This window comes from Piliocolobus tephrosceles, chromosome 2 (assembly GCF_002776525.5).
Source record: "Piliocolobus tephrosceles isolate RC106 chromosome 2, ASM277652v3, whole genome shotgun sequence".
Taxonomy (NCBI): Eukaryota; Metazoa; Chordata; class Mammalia; order Primates; family Cercopithecidae; genus Piliocolobus; species Piliocolobus tephrosceles.
This window is the reverse complement of record NC_045435.1, coordinates 85088204-85102232: the sequence shown is the minus strand read 5'-3', so window position 1 is coordinate 85102232 and position 14029 is coordinate 85088204. Positions and strand designations below refer to the sequence as shown.

The 14029-nt window shown below is 46.8% G+C and overlaps 1 protein-coding gene across 5 annotated transcripts in view; it reads left to right on the top strand.

Moving 5' to 3' along the window:
• Positions 1-298: 298 nt before the first annotated feature.
• The window catches only part of RAD54L2 (RAD54 like 2), a 131330-nt gene continuing 117599 nt past the window's right edge, over positions 299-14029 (top strand). For 2 of the 5 annotated variants that reach the window (XM_023195607.2, XM_023195611.2), the window contains exons 1-2: positions 299-504; positions 3098-3241. The gene's annotated coding sequence lies outside the window, so the exon portion shown is untranslated. Of the gene's footprint in view, positions 505-1650; positions 1702-2718; positions 3242-14029 lie in introns of those variants that run through there. The other 3 variants (XM_023195608.2, XM_023195612.2, XM_023195610.2) reach the window with 3 other exon arrangements.

Below are 14029 nucleotides of genomic sequence, written 5' to 3'. Positions count from 1 at the left end.
TTATTCCCAATGAGAAATGAGGAGAAACTGAGGCTCAATTGAGGCGCTAAATGGCTGGCGAGTGCAAAACCATTCCGTTGGACCCACCCCTAGAACCATTCTCAGGCAGCTTCTGGCTTGGGATTTCCGTACGGCATTCACTCCAGAAACGGTCCCATCCAGGAAGGAATCGCCGTACAACCGGCGCCGGGGAACTGCCTTCAGTCGGCTCTCAGCGGAACTTTCCTCTCCGCGGCGCGTGTTCCCGTCCGTGCGGTCGGGCGCGCGGGCCGGGAGGGGGACGCTTTCTGGCGCGGACCGCGAGCGGAGGCTGGCGAGCGCCGCCGCCGGTGGAGACCGACGCTCGGCCAGAGCCAGCCCGCTGCGCCCGGGCCTGGCCGGCTGCTTCCCGCCTCAGCCGCCGCCTCCGCCTCCGCCGCCGCAGACTGCCTAGGCGGGCGCAGCGGAACGTGAGGTCCCTCGGCCTTGCGCGGTCCGGCGCGGCCCAGAGCCGCGGCGCAGGAGGTGAGAGCCGGTGCCGGTTCCTCGCTCCCGGTCGGGGCCGCCGGGTCCCGCAACAATGGGGACCGACTGGAGACGCGGCCTGGGCCCTTGGCATGCAGTGGCTCGGGGCAGCTAGATGGACCCAGCGCCCCGGGCCTTCGGGACACAGGGTCCCACCCGGGAAACTCCAGTGACCGGAGGCTTGGCGGGGGTCTTGGGCCTCGACGCGGGTCCTCAGAGGCTTGATATTTGAGGATTTCGTAGCCGGGGGAGGGAGTCATAGGGACACGGAGACCTAACTGTGGTCGCCCTGCGCTTTTGGGGCTGTATGCTGGCGTCCCGGAGGATGACCAGAGCGCAGTGTGGGGTAGGGGAAGTATTTGGAATTTTAGGGGCCTCTGTGTGTCTAATCCCTAAGGCGCATCTAGATGCGTCTCCCGGACACCCTCTCCTGAGGTCTGGGAATTGGGCAGACTGTGGTCGGGCTGGGGCAGAAAAGGCATTGAGAGTTTAGCTTGTCTGAGGTAACTGGTGATTAGTTCCTGGAAAGGCAGGAGCTCAACTGGGCACAGGAGAGTTAAGCAGAGAACTGGATCCTCCGGGGCCCTGATGCACCCTGACGAGGAGTGGTTCACAGGCAAGGAACTTATCAGAGGAGTGAGTAGTGACACACGGTGAGTGGTGCTAGCTGTTTTGTCGTTAGGGTGAGGCCGGTGGGAGTTGTGGTTTGGGGAGTGTAGACGAGGGTTGATAGGCTACTGAGATTGGAGAATCAGCTTTATTTGGGTCATGGTGGTGGCAGCCTGGGAGATGAACAAGGAAACTTTGCAGAGTGGGCTTCCTGATGGAGAATGACCTCTTACTGCGTGGGAGTGGGTGACTCATTATCTGTTAGGATTCCTGTTGCTTGCTAGGGATTGTGGCTGACTGTATTGGTGGCTGAACATTGAGGTGTATGCAACTGGAAGGGTTATGTGGGGCTGGATGAGTTTGTTCCCATGTAGAGGACAGTGTGGACCTTTCTTACTCCAAGTCAGAGTGGTGGCTGTCATTTGACAACATTTTAAGTAAGGAATTTCTTTGTGGTATTTGGATCCAAAGCTTTTCTTTGTTCATTTTTTTCTTTCCTCCGTTGTTTTTGAATTGTGACTCATACTTTCTTTTCAGCACTGTGGCTATTGTTTGAAATGATACACAAACTTAGACTTCATCATACATGTAAGTTCCAGGCGTTTTTAGTCCAATTCTTATAAATCTAAATTAATTTAAAAGCTTCTTTTCACTAATTTCTGTGCCATTGTTTAATGTGTGCAACACTAAAGAAGGATAGGAAAACCTTAACATTTATGTTGTTAAATGGTCTTTCCATCCTTAAATCCATGAAATTTCATCTTCTCTTACTGCCATGAAGTGAGTTCGTTGAATCTGTTAAATCTTAGTGACTCTCATTTCAGCATCCTTGTTTACTCTCACAGGACATTGTCTTCACTAGAAGTATTATCCATCTTCAGTGAATTTGGCCTGTACACTGTCTCCCTGTGACAATCTGTATCATTGAAAGACAGTATGCAAACTCCAACTCTGAGGCCTGCAGCTGTGGGTCAGAGCTCTGTATGTATTATTCAGGCAAAAGTTGGTGTGTTGGCTGTAGGTGAGGTATAAATGGAACCCAACATGTACAAAAACAGTATCAGAATCATTGTACCTTCTGAGTTTAGAGAGGTAGGAAGTATAGCCTAACTGGAGTCTAGTATAAACTTTCAAGTGCAATGTTAGGTAATTCTGTTTGTAGTTGTACTGATAGTTCTCATTATTGTAAACATTATCTTTTTTCTTAAGCTTTAAATAATTATTTTTCTTCAATGGTATTCTTTCTCTCTTGGCTGGGTGTGGTGGCTAACGCCTGTAATCCCACCACTTTGGGAGGCCGAGACAGGTGAATCACATGAGGTCAGGAGTTCAAGCCTGCGTGGCAGAATCCTGTCTCTACTAAAAATACAGACATTAGCTGGGTGTGGTGGCATGTGCCTGTAATCCCAGCTACTCTGGAGGCTGAGGCACAAGAATCACTTGAACCTGGGAGGCAGAGGTAACAGTGAGCCCAAATTGTGCCACTACACTCTAGCCTGGGCGACACAGCAAGACTCCGACTGAAAAAAAAAAAAAAAAAAAGTGGTATTCTTTCTCTCTCTCCATTCATTGTTTCATAAACCAACATTTACTGCATTATGCCAGGCACTGCTTTGGACACTGCCAAAATGCTGATGATATTTTTAACATTTTGTTAGTGGTAGTTCCTGGTTTAGATGTGGTTATAGATCTTTGAAGAAAGAAGTGATTCAGGTATATCAAGCTTGTAATCAGTAAAGCCATTGAATAAAGTTTTTCTAATGTATTAATTTTGACTGGTGACAGTTAATTGTCTTAACATCTCCATGGAAAAAGTTTAGCTATCACTGTGAGTTCATGTTGATGTGGGATTATTTTTGCATTATTTTATACACCTGTTAATTTTAAGTACTCCTGTAGTCAAACCACAGGTAAAACATTTTGTTTTGGTGTATGTCTCAACGAGCAGTGATTTACAAATACTATATGTGTTCGGATTCCCTAGGAGGCCATCACACTCCTTCCCACTGTGGTTTTGGGAGCATGAAGGCGTTGCTTATCCCCTGTGTCTGGTTCACTGTATGTAGGCTGGGAGTGTCTGCTGATCACCTGGAGTGCTGTCCCTTGGAACAGGAGGAGTAAGATTGAGGTAAGGCTCAGTCTGTTTGAAAGTCACTTGTCTCTTAATTTTTACTGCATAAAATATAATGTAAATCTGAATGCTTTTTGCTTTGTTACTCTTCATTCTGATCTAGTAAAATGAAATTCTGCCTTTTGCTGTCTTCTCTATCTCTCTGTGTATGTATCTTGGGCAAAAATAAATGAAGAAATATAAAATCAAGGTATTTAGATAATAAGTGAATTCTTCAAAATATCTCTCATTTTCCATCTGGACTATTCACTTGATCAAAGAAAATAAAAACTTGTTTATTTGTTGCCTTGAAGGCAAGGTGATTGCTTAAATAAATGTTTTTGGCCACCTCTTAGTTAAATGGATCAACTTCAGAAATTCTTGGAAATAAGGTTTAGAGTATTTCTATTTCTTTTTTTTTTTTTTTTTTTTTTTTGAGGCGGAGTCTCGCTCTGTCGCCCGGACTGGAGTGCAGTGGCCGGATCTCAGCTCACTGCAAGCTCTGCCTCCCGGGTTTTTATGCCATTCTCCTGCCTCAGCCTCCGGAGTAGCTGGGACTACAGGCACCCGCCACCTCGCCCGGCTAGTTTTTGTATTTTTAGTAGAGACGGGGTTTCACCATGTTAGCCAGGATGGTCTCGATCCCCTGACCTCGTGATCCGCCCGTCTCGGCCTCCCAAAGTGCTGGGATTACAGGCTTGAGCCACCGCGCCCGGCTATTTCTATTTCTTTAGAAAAAGTCTGAGAGAAGAAATGTCTGGTACAATGGGAAGAGCTTGGTTTTTGGAGTCTTCACACTTTTTATTGCTCAATTTTTGACCCTGGATAAGCTGTTAATCTCTCTGAGCTTTGGTTTTGTTTTGTTTTTCCATCTGTAACATAGGGCTAATACAGCCTTCTTTGCAGATTGCATTGAGGCCTGGAGATGAGGGCCTCAAGCTTTGGGGGTGGTCAGTGCTGGCTGTCAGTAGTAGTTAATGTGTATTATTATATAGGACCTCTAATCTCAGTAGTATTAATAGTAGGAATGTGGCTGGGTGCTGTGGTGCTGTGCAGGGTTCAAGTGCCCAGTTTCCTTGTCTGGTGAGGAAGGCAGCTGCCTGTACCTGTTGGCACTCTGGACAGGTGAGGGAATTTTGAGATTGTCTTTATTTAGTGCTAGTAGGCAGGAGTCCACACTATAAAGCCCAGGGTCATTCCTGGCAGTAGAAGGTTTTTTTCCTGACAGTTCATATGGAGAAACCAGGAGGTAACCGTTTGGCATGTTCTTTGGGAACAGTGGGCATTCCCATTGATAGAACACTACGGTATACCAGGCAGCATTGTGTTCTGTATCGCCCCGATCAGGACATTTTTCTAGCTTTCTTCTGCTGGCACCAGAGACCTGGCTTTGGTGTTTTTGCCAGGAATTCTCCAGATGCAGGAGAGATTTGTCATCTTCTTTAATTGGGGCTACTTTAGTAGAATCTAGCACTCTGTTCAGGCATGTTTTTGATGAACAGACGGCTCACAGACTTAGTTATAGAATTTTCAGTTTTATTTTTTCCTAATAAGAGAGGGGAAAGAAAAGTCCCACTAATATTTAAGAGAAAAATAAGTAGAGGCCAGAAGTGATTTGAAATAACTGGTCTCTAATTTATTCCAGTCTTGCTGTAGTCAAATGCCTCCTCCATTCTGGTGGTCTTTAAATCCAGATAAGAGTAAATAATATACCTCTGGTCTTGAACATCTAGACCCTGGCCTGTGTCTGCTTCAGCATCTCATAAGGACCTTTATCGCCTGGTCACTTCTTTATCTTCCTTTCTCCCCTGCCACAATTACTCTGGCACGTGAGGCTCAGTTATAGTGAACTCCTTAAAGGTCCCAGCATTCTCAGGCTATTCCTTCTGTGATATTTTGCTCTTTATTCTACAGCTTGGCTGACTCTAAGGCTTGAGCCAGGAGTTCAGGCACCACCTTCTCTTAATAAAAGCCTTCCTTGATTCCCTCCAGGTTCAGCAGAATGCCTCTCTTCTGTATGACATTGCAGTCTGTGCAAGCTTTTATAATCATTCTGTCCTAAGTTTTGGTATTTTTTTAAAAAATTATATTTATTTTTATTTTTTTCCCTCAGATTCCTTTTTACCAAGTTTTGGTATTTTTTTGTGTGTTTCCCATACCTAGTTTATTACCTACTTGAAGGCAGGAGCTTGTCTTGTTTATATCCCAGCACCTGACCATTTCTGGCACAGGCTAACTACTTGGCAAATGTTTGTTGAGTGAACAAATGAATAACCTTTGCTTATGAAATAACAGGAAATAATTCTCTGTGGAGCTAGTGATGTGATGAGAGTTCTGACTTCGTGGCTGCATCTGATCCTGGCTGAAGCAGTATCTCCGCTTTTGTATTTCCAGGTTGCTAAAGGCAACACTTTGTTGTGAGAATGTGTTGCTTATTCATTTGTTCATAATTTTGAGGCTGGAGGGCTATTACTTGCCTTTTTTGGGTTTTGCAAACATTTCCTTTGGGAGAAAATGTGACAGTTCTTCATTGGTATTGTTTGATCTTCTGCAGGCCATTTATTGCTCTGAGTACTTTGTCCTCATATGTAAAGAAGTGACTAGTTTGGGCCACAGGGTATCTAGACAACTAACTACTGGTGAACCACCACCTGCTGGGAATGGGGAATGACCTGATTGTTTGATTGATTGGAGATGGAGTCTTGCTCTGTCGCCCAGGCTGGAGTGCAGTGGCGCAATCTAGGCTCACTGCAACCTCCACCTCCTGGGTTGAAGCTATTGTCCTGCCACATCCTCCCAAGTAGCTGGGACTATAGGTACGTCACCATACCTGGCTAATTTTTGTGTTTTTTGTAGAGACGGAATTTCTCCATGTTGGCCAGGCTGGTCTTGAACTCCTGACCTCAAGTGATCCGCTCATCTTGGCATCCCAAAGTGCTGGGATTACAGGCATGAGCCACTGCGCCTGGCCTGGGAATGGGTAATGAATTTAACACTAGGATATTGTGACTTTTGCTGCCTGGTTGGCCTTTTGGAGACCTATCTGAGCTCAGTGTCACCATATTCAGGAAATACAATTATTTGAGCAAACTTTATTCAGGGGTTAGAATTCAGTGACTGTAAAATTATCTGTATCCATTTTCTGCTCAGTCTAATACTGTACTAATTCTGAAGTGTCTAGAGCTGTATGTTCTGAGTTATTTACCTAGAAATTACAGAATTGTGCCAATTTATTTACCCTCCTGGATCTTTTTTGTTGTTGTTTTGTTTTTGAGACAGAGTCTTGCTCTGTCACCCAGGCTAGAGTGCGGTGGTACGATCTCAGCTTACTGCAACCTCTGCTTTCCGGGTTCAAGTGATTCTCCTGCCTCAGCCTCCTGAGCAGCTGGGATTACAGGCGCGTGCCACCATGCCTGACTAGTTTTTGTATTTTTAGTAGAGACAGTTTCACCATGTTGGTCAGGCTGGTCTCGAACTCCTGACCTTGTGATCTGCCTGCTTCTGCCTCCCAAAGTGCTGGTATTATAGGCGTGAGCCACTGCGCACAGCCACCCTCCTGGATCTTAGTGGTAAAATAACTTGAATATACTATCTAAATTACTTTGAATTAGTTTTTTTACGATTTTTTTAATTTTTAATTTTTTTTTTGAGACAGTCTCTCTTTGTCACCCACGCTAGAGTAAGTACAGTGGCATGATCATAGCTCACTGTAGCCTTGACCTCTCAGCCTCAAGCAATCCTTTCACCTCAGCTTCTTGAGTAGCTGGGAGTATAGGCATGCATGACCTTGCCTGGCTAATTTTTATATTTTTTGTAAAGGTGGGGGTCCCACTATGTTGCCCAGGCTGGTCTCGAACTCTTGGGCTCAAGTGATCCCTCTGCATTGGCCTCCAATCAAATTAGTTTTTATGGGTGATTAGACTGCATAGAAATCCCTACTGACGGCTGGGTGTTAGGAAACTTATCAAAGCCTACATCAATTCTTTTTTTTTTTTTAGAGACAGAGTCTCACTCTGTAGCCTAGCTGGAATGCAATGGCATGATCTCAGCTCACTGCAGCCTCTGCCTCCTGGGTTCAAGTGATTCTCCTGTCTCGGCTTCCCAAGTAGCTGGGATTACAAGCATGTGCCACCACGCCTGGCTAATTTTTGTATTTTTAGTGGAGACAGGGTTTTGCCATGTTGGCCAGGCTGGTCTTGAACTCCTGACCTCAGGTGATCCCCCCCTCCCCTTCCCCCCTCGGCCTCCCAAAGTGCTAGGATTACAGGCGTGAGCCACCACGCCCAGCCAAATGCAATTATTCTTTCATACAAGTGATAAAATAGCAGACTGCAGAAAATAAAAGCATGTAAAGTAACTGTAGTTAGGTTAAAGATAAAAGTTCATATCAGATAAAAAGGAAAACTGAGGGCCAGGCACTGTGGCTCACGCCTGTAATCCCAGCACTTTGGGAGGCTGAGGCGGTCGGATCACTTGATGTTGGGAGTTCAAGACCAGCCTGATCAACATGGAGAAACCCTATCTCTACTAAAAGTACAAAATTAGCCGGGTGTACTGGCACATGCCTGTAATCTCAGCTACTTGGGAGGCTGAGGTAGGAGAACCGCTTGAACCTGGGAGGCGGAGGTTGTGGTGAGCTGAGATCGCACCATTGCACTCCAGCCCAGGCAACAAGAGTGAAACTCCATCTCAGATAAAAACAAAAACAAAAACACGGAGGCACTTTAAATTTGGCAGTAGCTGTTAAAAATTGATGACATTTTGTGGCGTTGAGATGTTAGGAGGAAGTTGTTGAGGCTGGGGGCGGTGGCTCACGCCTATAATCCCAGCACTTTGTGAGGCTGAGGCAGGCAGATCACCTGAGGTCAGGAGTTTGAGACCAGCCTGGCTAACATGGCAAAACCCCGTCTCTACTAAAAATACAAAAATTAGCTGGATGTGGTGGTGCATGCCTTGTACTCTCAGCTACTTGGAAGGCTGAAGCACGGGAATTGCTTGAACCCGGGAGGCAAAGGTTGCAGTGAGCCGAGATCTCACCACTGTACTCCGACCTGGGCAACAGAGTGAGACTTGACTTTGTCTTTTAAAAAAAAAAAAAAAAGGAAGTTGTTGGTTGGCCAGGTGCAGTGTCCCAGCACTTTGAGAGGCTGAGGTGGGAGGGTTGCTTGACGCCAGGAGTTTAAGACTAGCCTGGGCAACATAGTGAGACCTCATCTCTACATAAAAATTAAATAAAAATTAGCTGGGCAAGGTGACACACACCTAGAAGTTAAATAAAAATTAGCTGGGCAAGGTGACACACACCTATGGGCCACATCTGAGCTACCAGTGTCCCAGTTAGGAGGCTGAGGTGGGAGGATTGCCTGAACTCCAGAGACAGAGGCTGAAGTGAGATGTAATTGTGCCACTATCCTCCAGCCTGGGCGACAGAGTAAGACCCTGCCTCAAAAACAAAAAAAGGAAGGAAGATGTTATAATATAGGTTGAAAGTGATACAAACACAGAAAATTTCAGCCAGTGGAGGCACATTGGAGGTACTAACATGTGCTTATGGTTTTATAGTACCATCAATAGTAGGCAGAAATGAAAAATGTTTGCTTTACTGTGATAAGTATACTTTGCATACGTATACTGTTTATAAAACACTTTTTTTTTTTTTTTTACATTTGAGACAGGATCTGGCTCTGTCACCCAGACTGGAGTGCAGTGGCATGATCTCAGCTCACTGCAGCCTCCACCTCCTGGGTTCAAGTCATCCTCCCTCCTCAGCCTCTTGAGTAGCTAAGACTAATGGCATGTGCCACTGTGCCCAGCTAATTTTTGTATTTTTTGCAGAGAGAGGTTTTTGCCGTGTTTCCCAGGCTAGTCTCGAACTCCTGAGCTCAAGTGATTCACCCGCCTTGGCCTCGTAAAGTGCTGGGATTACAGACGTGCCCGGCCTATAAAATACTTTTTTTTTTTTTTGAGACGGAGTTTTGCTCGTCCAGGCTGGAGTGCAGTGGTGCGATCCCAGCTCACCACAACCTCTGCCTCCTGCATTCAAGTGATTCTTATGCCTCAGCCTCCCGAGTAACTGAGATTACAGGCTCCCGCCACCTTGCCCAGTTAATTTTTTGTATTTTTAGTAGAGATGGGGTTTCGCCATGTTGGGCAGGCTGGTCTTGAACTCCTAACTTCAGGTGATCTGCCCACCTTGGCCTCCCAAAATGTTGATATCACTGGTGTGAACTACTGCACCCAGCCACTTTCTTTTTTTTTTTTTTTTTAGACGGAGTCTCGCTCTGTCGCCCAAGCTGGAGTACAGTGGCTTGATCTCAGCTCACTGCAAGCTCCACCTCCCGGGTTCACGCCATTCTCCTGCCTCAGCCTCTTGAGTAGCTGGGACTACAGGCGCCCGCCACCTCGCCCAGCTAGTTTTTTGTATTTTTTTTAGTAGAGACGGGGTTTCACCATGTTAGCCAGGATGGTCTCGATCTCCTGACCTCGTGATCCGCCCGTCTCGGCCTCCCAAAGTGCTGGGATTACAGGCTTGAGCCACCGCGCCCGGCCACTTTCTTTTTTTTGAGATGAAGTCTTGCTCTGTCGCATAGGCTGGAGTGCAGTGGTGTGATCTCAGCTTACTGCAACCTCTGCCTCTCGGGTTCAGGTGATTCTCTCGCCTCAGCCTCCCAAGTAGCTGGGATTACAGGCACCCATCATCATGCCTGGCTAATTTTTGTATTTTTGTAGAGATGGGTCTTCACCATGTTGACCAGGCTGGTCTTGAACTCCTGACCTCAGGTGATCTGCCTGCCTTGGCCTCCCAAAGTACTGGGATTACAGGCGTGAGCCACTGTGCCCGGCCAACATTTTCATATATATATTTACTTCATCCTCCCAACAACCCTGAGGCAAATATCCCCATTATACAGATGAGGAAGCAAACCCGAAAAGGTGAAGTGGCTTGCTTTCCAGTACACAGAGCTGATAATAAGAAAAGCTGGGAATTGCTGCCTGTTTTCCGATTCTAAGTTTAGATCTCCTTTTATCTCCTCATAGGATATTGTTAGGGCTTCAGTTTGGCATGGCAGTCACCCCTTATTTCAGGCTGCTGGCCAATAGGGGATACTCACAAAGAAGATAGTGAGTAGAATCTCTGCTCTAGCGAGTAGAATCTCTGCTCTAGTGGCCCAGTAACTCTACTTTTTTTTTTTGAGATGGAGTCCTGCTCCGTTGCCCAGGCTAGAGTGCAGTGGTGCTGTCTCCACTCACTGCAACCTCTGCTTCTGGGGTTCAAACGATTCTGCCTCAGCCTCCCAAGTAGCTGGGATTACAGGCACGGGCCACCACACCCGGCTAATTTTTTTGTATTTGTTTTTTGAGATGGAGTCTCGCTCTGTTGCCCAGGCTGGAGTGCAATGGCGCGATCTCAGCTCACTGCAACCTCTGCCTCCTGAGTTCAAGCTATTCTCCTGCCTCAGCCTCCCGAGTAGCTGGGATTACAGGCATCCACCACCATGCCCAGCTAATTTTTGTATTTTTAATAGAGATAGGTTTTGCCATTTGGCCAGGCTGGACTCAAAATTCCTGGACTTAAGGTGATCCACCTGCCTTGGACTCCCAAAGTGCTGGGATTACAGGTGTGAATCATCGCTCCCGGCCTAGCAGCCCAGTAACTCTGGAAGAGCTGGCTGCTGGAGGAACCTAGAGGGAGCTCTACTCTCTTCACAGATTGCTTAGTGGTCAGGAGAAAAATCCAGAACCGGGTGGAGATGGTTCTGCAATTGAGGCCCATGAAACAAGTGGGAGCCTTTCTCCTAATGTATATTGTATAGAAATTGGAAGAAAAAGGCTGGGTGCGGTGGTTATACCTGTAATCCCAGCACTTTGGGAGGCCGAGGCAGGGGAATCACCTGAGGTCAGGAGTTTGAGACCAGCCTGGCCAACATGGTGAAACCCCGTCTCTACTGAAAATACAAAAATTAGCGAGACGTGGTGGCAGACACCTGTAATCCTAGGTACTCGGTATTGCTGATGCAGGAGAATCACTTGAACCCGGGAGGTGGAGGTTACAGTGAACTGAGATCACGCCACTGCACTTCAGCCTGGGTGATAGAGCGAGTCAAAAAGGGGGAAGAAAAATGGATGTATTCTGGCTTGAGCTCTGCTGTCATTGTGCTTTCCAGTCCCACTGTCCCCCACACCCTATCTCTTCATTTTTCTTGCTCTGTGTTTCACCTACCTCCTCTACTAGCTTAGCTCTGGTTGGTCGTGGTCCACAGTTCCAGTGTTCCTTCCCCAGGTATTAGAACCCTTTGCCTCCCTTTGTGCTCTGCCGGCTTTGCTAGTTGCTATCTCTGAATTCTCTTGCCTAGCTGCTTTTCACTGCCCCTAGGCTGCTCATTCCTAGTGTTTCTGGACAGTCAGGAACATGTGCTATCTTGGTTGCTAGCAGTTCCTACTGCCTCACTTGAGCTGAGCTCTCTCTGCCCCTCAGGGTGCTCCTGTGCTGCCTCCTAAGCATCCCATTTCCTACAGCAGCTGTTTGCGTTTCCCAAAGGTGCCTTTTCCCCAGGCTCTGGACCAGTGACCTCATTTTAGGGCTTGTGCTCGCAAATATTTTCCCCATTCTTTCTGTCACCATACTTTCGTCATCCAGTCTCTTGCTTGTAGAAAGTCCTTGACCTTTTTTCTCTGGTTACATAAACAATGTATGAGTACAGTAAAATTCAGGCATTTTTAAATAGGGAAAGGAAACCATAATTTGATGTTTCATTGTTAACTACCTTGAATTTAGGCCTGCTGGGTGCGGTGGTTTATGCCTGTAATTCCAACACTTTTGGGAGGTTGAGGCGGGTGTATTGCTTAAGTCCAGGATTTTGAGACCTGCCTGGGCAACATAGGGAGGCTCTATTTCTACAAAAACACAAAAATTAGCTCAGTGTGGTGGTGCGCCCCTGTGTTCCCAGCTACTCAGGAGGCCGAGGTGGGAGTTTTGTCTGACCTTGGGAGGTAGAAGATGCAGTGAGCTACAATTGTGCCACTGCACTCTGGCCCAGGGCAACAGAGTGAGATCCTGTCTCTAAAAATAAATAAATAAAGTCTAGGCATGGTGGCTTACACCTGTAATCCCAGCATTTTGGTTTGGGAGGCTGCGGTAGGCAGATCACTTTAGGCCAGGAATTCAAGAACTGCTAGGCCAACATGGTGAAACCCTGTCCCTACTAAAAATATAAAAATTAGCCAGTGTGGTGGTATATGCCTGTAATCCCAGCTACTTGGGAGTCTGAGGCACGAGAATCCTTTGAACCCAGGAGGTGGAGATTGCAGTGAGCTGAGATGGCGCCACTGTACTCCAGCCTGAGTGATAGTCATACTAACAGATGTGTGTATATGTGTAAGAGAAAGTAATTCCTTTGTACAGAAATGGGGTCATAGTGTATCTACCTTTCTGTGACTTTTCTTTTTTTTTCATTTAATCTTTTTTGTTGTTGAGACAAAGTCTCAGTCTGTCAGCCAGGCTGGAATGCAGTGGAGTGATTATAGCTCTTTGTAGCCTTGACCTCCCAGGCTCAAGCAGTCTTCCTGCCTCAGCCTCCTGAGAAGCTGGGGACACAGGTGCATGCCACTATGCCCAGCTAATTTTTGTATTTTTTGTAGAGGTGGGATTTTGCTGTTTCCCAGGTTGGTCTTGAACTCCTGGGCTCAAGTGATATACCTATGTTGGCCTCCCAAACTGCTGAGATTACAGGCATGAGCCATCATACCCGGCCTAATTTAATTTTTTTTTTTTTTTTTTTTTTTTAGGTGGAGTCTCACTTTGTCATCCAGGCTGTAGTGCAGTGGCGTGATCTCGGCTCACTGCAACCTCCGTCTCCTGGGTTCAAGTGATTCTTGTGCCTCAGCCTCCCAAGTAGCCGGGATTACAGATGTATACCACACGCCCGGCTAATTTTTGTATTTTTAGTAGAGATGGGGTTTCACCATGTTGGCCTGGCTGGTCTCGAACTCCTGACTTCAAGTGATCTGCCTACCTCGGCCTCCCACAGTGCAAGGATTATAGGCGTGAGCCCCTGCACCCAGCCTGTAGGATACATTTCTTTTTCTTTTTTTTTTTTGAGACGGAGTCTTGCTCTGTTGCCAGGCCTGGAGTGCAGTGGCGAGATCTCGGCTCACTGCGAGCTCTGCCTCCCGCGTTCATGCCATTCTCCTGCCTCAGCCTCCTGAGTAGCTGGGACTACAGGTGCCTGCCACCACACCCAGCTAATTTTTTGTATTTTTAGTAGAGACGGGGTTTCACCGTGTTAGCCAGGATGGTCTTGATCACCTGACCTCGTGATCCACCCGCCTCAGCCTCCCAAAATGCTGGGATTACAGGCACGAGCCACTGTGCCTGGCTTTTTTTTTTTAAAGACAGGATCTGACTCTTGCCCAGGCTGGAGTGCAGTGGCACAATGATCATGGCTCACTGCAACCTGTCTCCTGGGCTCAAGTGATCCTCCCACCTTAGCCTCCTGAGTAGCTGGGATTACAGGCGCTCACTACCATGTCCATTTTTTGTAGAGGTGAAGTCTCACTGTGTTGCCCAGGCTGCTTTTGAACCTCTGGGCTCAAACAATCCTCCCCACTTGGCCTCCCCAAGTGTTGGGATTACAGGTGTGAGCTACCATGCCAGGCAGGGAATCAATATTTTGAAACTTTGCCAATTTGAAGCCTAGGTAACTAATTTTTGTTTGTATTTCTTTATTGAAGAGGATGAGCATCTTTTCATGTGTTTATTTCTTTTTTTTTTTTTTTTTTTGGCGGGAGTCCCGCTCTGTCCCCCAG